A 7,170-nucleotide genomic window follows, 5' to 3' on the forward strand; every position below is an offset into this window, starting at 1 on the left:
GTACTGACTCCCTGTCGGAACCTGGTCACAGCTTCAGGACATCCTCGGCGAGGCGTCAGCAATCCCCTTGAACCAACGGTGATGGTGTGTAGGGGGTTCAGGGAACCTTTTCCCCTACAACCTTCAAGAAAGCAGCTGGTGGCGGGGGTCCTTCTGGAGCACATACTCTGCAGGAGGGGATCCAACAAGGCCGATAAGCTGGATTTCCGCACACCTGTCACTGTGTCAGGGGCACCCCCTGCACGGCCACCACTTCTGCCTGTGGGCCATCTGTGGCTTCTCAGGTCCCTTATAGTAACCGCAACAGCGCTACTGTCATCACAGCTCTTCCAGAAGACAGCTCTGGGAGGTTCCCCACTACTCTATTTCTGAAATCCAAATGTGTAGCTCTCTGTTGCCTTGTGGTTTGGTTATGTTTGCAGGCAGTGTTACAGTTCTGAGGGGATTTTGGAGGTGGTTACTTCAAGGAAGGGTTTGAGATGAGCATCTCATTTGCGCTTCACAAGTCCTCTGTGAGACAAATAGGGAAGATTATTATAATTCTCTCCATTTCATGCACGTGTTAAACCCAGGCCTTGCCTTTATTTAAGGATAGATATAGGCCAGGTGCAGTGGCTCACGTCTGTAATCTCAGCATTTTGGGAGGCTGAGGCAGGCGGATCGCGAGGTCAGGAGTTCGAGACTAGCCTTGCCAACATGGTGAAACCCCGTTTCTACTAAAAATTCAGAAATTAGTGGGGCATGGTGGCGGGTGCCGGAATCCCAGCTACTCCAGAGGCTGAGGCAGGAGAATCGTTTGAACCCGGGTGGCAGAGGTTGCAGTGAGCCAAGATTGCCCCATTGTTTTCCAGCCTGGGTTACAGGGTGAGACTCCGTCTCAAAAAAACAAAACAAAACAAACAAACAAACAAACAAAAAAACCCTATAAAGTGGTAGATCCACTTGCTGTGTCTTTCCAGAAATACAAGAACCATTCTACTTCTTCCCATGGAAAGCCTGCATTTCACACGTGTAATGATTCAAATCTGTGTTTTAAGATGAGAACAGGCAAAACAATATCGTGCTCTGTTCACTTTCTCCACCTTGACTCTTCACTCGAGCCGAATTATATTATTATTGGTGGAAACACAAACAAAGACAATATTTTTAACATGTTTTCTTGCCCTTGGAGCAAAGAACAGCAAAGACTAGTTGACTCAATCTGATTTGAGGCAAAAGGCTTGACAGGCATTAGTAACCTGAATGTATATTGCCCTCTTGTGGCCAATAGTATTATCACATGAATGTAGGTGCGTCCATGAGAAAGAACTGTAGTAATTTGGGGAAACTGCTTGTATAACACTATGGTTGTTATTACGGTGTACAGATTTTAATTGCTTCATTGTCCCACTGTCAGCTATATACATACATACATAGGTACACAGACACACAATTTTGAATCCTATATTAACAAAGATGTGCACATGAATTTTTGCAAATTTTCAAACTATAAGTAACATCTAAACAGCCCAGACCCTATGTTTTCTTCCTTGCTTATTTCTTAGGAAAAGAGCTCTTTGACGAGAATGTTCAGGTTTTTGTTTATGAATACAAAGTTTTAATCTTATGTTTCCTTTTAGCGTAACATGGAGCCATAGTTTCCAGACTTTTTGATTTCCCAGAAGAAAATTCCAAAAATACCACAAATTATATTGGTGATTTCAATTATTTTTATTTTGCCAAATTAGACATTTAAAATAATTAGTTTCAAACTACTATTATCATAATTTCAAAAGAGAAAGTGCATTTTAACATTCAGGAAAAAATGCAGGGGCAATATGATGACTATTGTGGCTTGAGATTTTCTCCCTAATGGCCACCACAGGTGGGTGGCAGGAGGTGAACATTTAGAAATCACTGAGTGATGGCAGAGGCCAGGTGCATTGGGTTATTTTCCAGTTGACTGGTCATTAGCTAAAATTAAGACTGTATTGGTATGAGACAAAACACAGAGTGTAAATGTGGGTCTTCAAGGATTTCTCCCTTTCTACAAAAACCCTGTTTCTCGCTCCTTGCATCTTAGTTTGTACTGCTGTGGTGACTGCCTGTTCACAGGTTGCTGTGGATTTTTTCTGCACTTACACTGCCAGGCCCAGGCTGGAACTGTCCTTTGGCTTGCCTGATGGCACCTTCTTGGTTTCTTCCTCCTGCCCTGGCCACTTCTAGTTAGTCTCTTTTGCAGGCTCAGTGTTCCTTGCCAGAGCCCAATGTAATCCCTATGACGATCATTTGAAGGCATGAAGACCTCACCACATTCATCCTATAGATTTTTTCCAAGCTGAGAACCATCAAGTCTTTCATCTGATCTTTATTCATCATTACACTTGCACTCTAGAGTCCTAGTTGCCCTCCCTTGGATGTGCTCAAATTTGCAGATGCCATTCTCAAGGAGCAATGCTAGGAACAGTATCAGGCACAACAGACCCCGCCTACTGCCTCCTTTGCTCTTTGTTTATTACATTCTTACTAATGCAGCCCAGGGTTTTTGGGTTAACAAGCACATTATTTTCCATTCTTACTGACTTAGCTTAGTTGTTCTTCACACATTTAACTGTCAATCTCTTTAGTCTCTCCTCGTACAGTTGTTGCATCTTATCTCAATTTTGTAACTTTGCACATATGCTCACATTAAACTAGCAAAACTAAAATGGCCTTTAAATTTCTTTTGTCGTGGGCCCCAATTAAATTGACTTTGGGATATCTATCCATTGAGTGTGAAGTTCTATTAATTTCTCAAATTTGTTCCCTGTTTGGGAGGCTGAAGGAAAATGTGCCTTGAAGAAGACTTCCATAGTTCAGCAGTTTGGGTATATGAGGGAGAACAGAGCTCAGCTTACTTTAAACACTGGAAATTGCCTCATCAAAAGAAATCCTAGACAACAAAAATACTTTGCCTCTCTGATGGAATAAGGGTGTATTTGTTCCCTAGGACTGTTACAAATTATTATAAACTCGGTGGCTTAAAACAACAGAAATTTATTTCTCTCTCACAGTCCTAGAGGCTAGAATCTGAAATCAAAGGTCAGCAGGGTCGAGCTTCTCCTGACAGCTCTCGAAGAGAATCCTTCTATGTTTCTTTCAGCTTTTGGTGGCCCTGGGCATTCTTTGGCTTCTGGCTGCACAATTCCACTCTCTGCCTCCATCTCCACGTGGCTTCTGTCTTTTGTAAGACACTTGTCATCAGATTTAAGGCCTACCTGAAAAATCCAGGATGATCTCGTCTTGATAGCTACGATTTAATTATATCAGCAAAGAAGACCCTTTTTCCAAACAAGTTCACATTCACAAGCTCCAGGGAGTAGGATGTGACATTGCTTGGAGGCCCCCATTCCACCTACCACAAAGGGCCATCCTATTGCCTCAAGTTACATGGTTACCAAGGATTCTGGGCTTCGCTATGTAGTTTTAGCTTTAAAGCCCATCAGTCACCACCAATTACTCACCTCACCCCACAGTTTCTTTTTCTTTTCTTCCATTGCATCTACCTTGCTGAATCTCCCTGGGGTTGGTGAAGTTGGATTTTTTGACACAGACAATACATTTTCTAGGTGGTCTCCAAACAAGCTATCAGAACTCAGTTTCAATTTCTGATCTGTCCTTGTTACTGAGCAGCTGTATCGTGACAGTAATAGTTTTGTGGGTCTAGCATGAATGACATTATCACTAGGAACATCCTAGGCTGCATGTGTACAGAGGCCTGAGAAGTGAATACCAAAGAGTCAAGTTTTCACCTGATGGAAATTGTGAGTTTGGTTTCTGGATGGGGAACCGTTATTAGGTATGAGTTTTACAAATACCTTCCCCTCTTCTGGTGCCTATTCTTCCCCCTTCTATCACTTCATCACCTTTTTGAATGGCATTCTTTGAGGAACATAAATTTGTAATTTTACTGTAAGCAAATATATTTTTATTGTTATGCAGCAAAGAATACATTTCAGAAACATGCAACATAATAATGCTATGTATAGAGAATTGAAACACAGGCAAAGAAATGCCATATGTTGCTTGGAGATACACTCATATGTAGCAAAAGTCAAAAAAATGCATAGGAATAATAAGCACCAAATTCAGGTTGGTGGCAAGAAATGGGTGCGATTCAGGACAGAAACACAAAGAACACTAAAGTTACCAGTAATATATTTGCTTTTTAAGCTGAATGGCAAATATAAAACTAAAGAAGTTTGGAACTCACCACCTCTCCTCCTGCTGGCTTTTTCTACTTGGGGGAATGTGCTAACTTACAGAATCATTAATGTCACTTTCAAGCTTAACATCAATTTTGCCACGGAACACCCAACAAGGCTCTCTATCTGTGAATTCTGATTGGGCAGGAGAACTGCACCAACTTAATCACTGCTTACATCTTCTGTGTTACTAGGGAAAATTGTGGGGTATATGGAAAAGGGAAAGAAAGTTTTCCTTTATTGACATACATTTCATAAAGATTTTCCATTCATAAATATTACATACTGTGCTTCTAGAACAAAAGTTGAAAGTGATCATTTGGTAGTGAATTTTGTAGATAGACACCATTAATTTGTCCTTATTTTTTTTCTTGTTTCATTTATCCCAAGTAAACACACCATGTGTGGTTGAGACATTCTCCTTGGGATGGATTCTCATCTCAACGAAATGCTCACATGCCTTTTTCCAGACTTCAGTTAGGGGAAGCAGACTTTCACCAAGAAAATCCCCTCTGAAGGCTGAACAGAATCAGGAGCTTCTGTCCTCTCTAAAAGTTGCATTTTCGTGCCATAGTAAATCAAGTCAACAATTAAATGAACACATATTGAGCACCTACTTCTGAGGTGCTTAGCACCAGATATGCTCTCTGTCCTCAAGAGTATTCACTCTGGTTGGGGAAGAGTGAGGAAGGAAGGGTAATATTACTATGGACTAAATGCTTTTGCCCACCCAAAATTTGTATATTGAAGCCCTAATCCCCAATGTGATGATATTTTGAGCTAAGGCCTTTGGGAGGTGATTAGGTCATGAGGGTGGAGCCATCATTATGAAATTAACACTCTTAGAAGGAGAAACATGAGAGCTCTCTCTCTCTCTCTCTTGCTCTCTCTCCTCTCTTCTATGCCCTTCTCTCTCCCTTTCTGTCATGTGAGAAAACTAGAAAGAGGGCCCTTACAAGAACCTGACTGTGCTTGATCTCAGACTTTCAAGTCTCCAGGTTTCTGTTGTTTAAGACACCCGATCTGTGGTATTTCATTATAACAACCTAAGCTAAGACAAACACGTACAGCAATTCTTGTAAAGGCAGATATGCTAAATTCGAGCTTCCTTCATTTTATTCTCATTTTCTCAATACCTTTCCTCCTTACCTAAGATTCATACCCAGAAGCCAATGCCAACTCTTCTAGTCAGGGGCAGTGAATAACTCTCAGGGGCCATTGGGTATTTGCCCAGTGGCTTGTGAGTGACCTGCAGTGCTTTTACTTTCAAAAGGGCAGAGACACAAAGTATTGCACCATCTCTGTCAATTCCACAGAATAACCTTCTCTCTTCAGAAGGAATTGCTGACGAATGAATTGCTCATTGGGCAAGTCAGACCCAGCTCTAACTTGGTCAACTGGTTTGCTCCCTGAGAATAACTAAGTGGATTTTCCCATTGGTTATTACTAAATTGGAAGGACACTGGTGCAGTTTTAATGATCCCTAGAGTGGCTAAATGGTTTTAGGAACAGATGGACTGTGGATGGACTTGCTCATTCTGTTGAGCATTTAAAAGAGATGTATTATCCACAGGTGAGATCATTCTTACCTGTTCCTCCTTTTGGAGGGCAGAGTTCATGATGACTAGAGTTCACACGATATGTGATTAATTCTCTGCATAATCAGGATCTGCAACATCCTGATTGCTCCTACCTGATCCTTCCTGAAGAAAAAAAAGAAAGAATAAATTTTAAAATAAGTGTATTATCATAAGGCATTGAGAATCATCCACAAATATAATTTTGGTTAATTAAAAATCTTTTGTTAAAAATATACATACATATATAATTATGAAAATCATAGTAGTTAAAATAATGATGAAAATAATAATTAGGATAAAGTACTTGGTTTTAATATATATACAAGCAGGTAAATAACAATTAAGATAATAATAGTAATCATTGAATGCTAGAACCATGCTAAAGTTGTTTCATAGGTATTTTCATTGAATTCTTACAATAACTTTCTGGGGCAAAAAATATCCACATTTCACAGAGAAATAAAACAAGATTCTGGGAAGTTAAATTAAATGCCCAGGGCTGGGTGTGGTGGTTCACATCTGTAATCCCAGCACTCTGGGAGGCCGAGGCGGGTTGATCACTTGAGGTCAGAAGCTCAAGATCAACCTGCCCAACATGGTGAAACCCCGTCTCCTCTAAAAACACAAAAAATTAGCCGGGAGTGGTGGCGGGCGCCTGTAGTCCCAGCTCCTTGGGAGGCTGAGGCAGGAGAACGGCGTGAACCCGGGAGGCGAAGCTTGCAGTGAGCTGACATCGCGCCACTGCACTCCAGCCTGGGCGACAGAGCGAGACTCCGTCTCAAAAAAAAAAAAAAAAAACAAAAAAACTAGCCAGGTGTGGTGGCATGTGCCTGTCATCTCAGTTACTTACTCAGGAGGCTGAGGCAGGAGGATTACTTGAACCGGAGAGGCGGAGGTTGCAGTGAGCTGAGATTGCACCACTGCACTCCAGCCTGGGTGACAGAGCGAGACTCCATCAAAAAACAAAACAAAACAAAACAAACAAAAAACAAAACAAAAACAAACAAACAAGCAAAAAATGCCAACAGCCTGGAACTGCTGAGTGCTAGAGTTGGGATTTAAACCCAGACCACCTTACTTCATGTGCATGCTTTGACTACTCCACTTCACTGCCTTCTCCAGAGGTTTTCTCCCGAAAGAATCTTTGCTTTTGTGCATAGCTCTTAGTTCAGAGGGGCACTAAGGAAGAGAAAATGTCACATTTGCTTACCAAAGAAGTTATTGGGAAATCTAGCCAAATGGGTAAAGAAAGTATATCAGTCATGAGGAAAAGAAGAATTGGCAATGAAGGAAACTGGCCAATGTTATCTTCACACTTATCTCTCCGTGGGTCCCTGGCTTGCTGTGCCCTCTCCTCTTCCCACTCA

General features: G+C 41.4%; 1 non-coding gene across 1 annotated transcript; it reads left to right on the plus strand.

Moving 5' to 3' along the window:
* The first annotated feature begins 5,789 nt into the window (after positions 1-5,789).
* Positions 5,790-5,921, plus strand: LOC112427033 (U8 small nucleolar RNA). Its single transcript, XR_003018454.2, has one exon. It is a non-coding gene; the product is annotated as a U8 small nucleolar RNA (small nucleolar RNA).
* Positions 5,922-7,170: the final 1,249 nt, after the last annotated feature.

The sequence above is a fragment of the Macaca nemestrina genome, chromosome 8 (assembly GCF_043159975.1).
Source record: "Macaca nemestrina isolate mMacNem1 chromosome 8, mMacNem.hap1, whole genome shotgun sequence".
Classification (NCBI taxonomy): domain Eukaryota; kingdom Metazoa; phylum Chordata; class Mammalia; order Primates; family Cercopithecidae; genus Macaca; species Macaca nemestrina.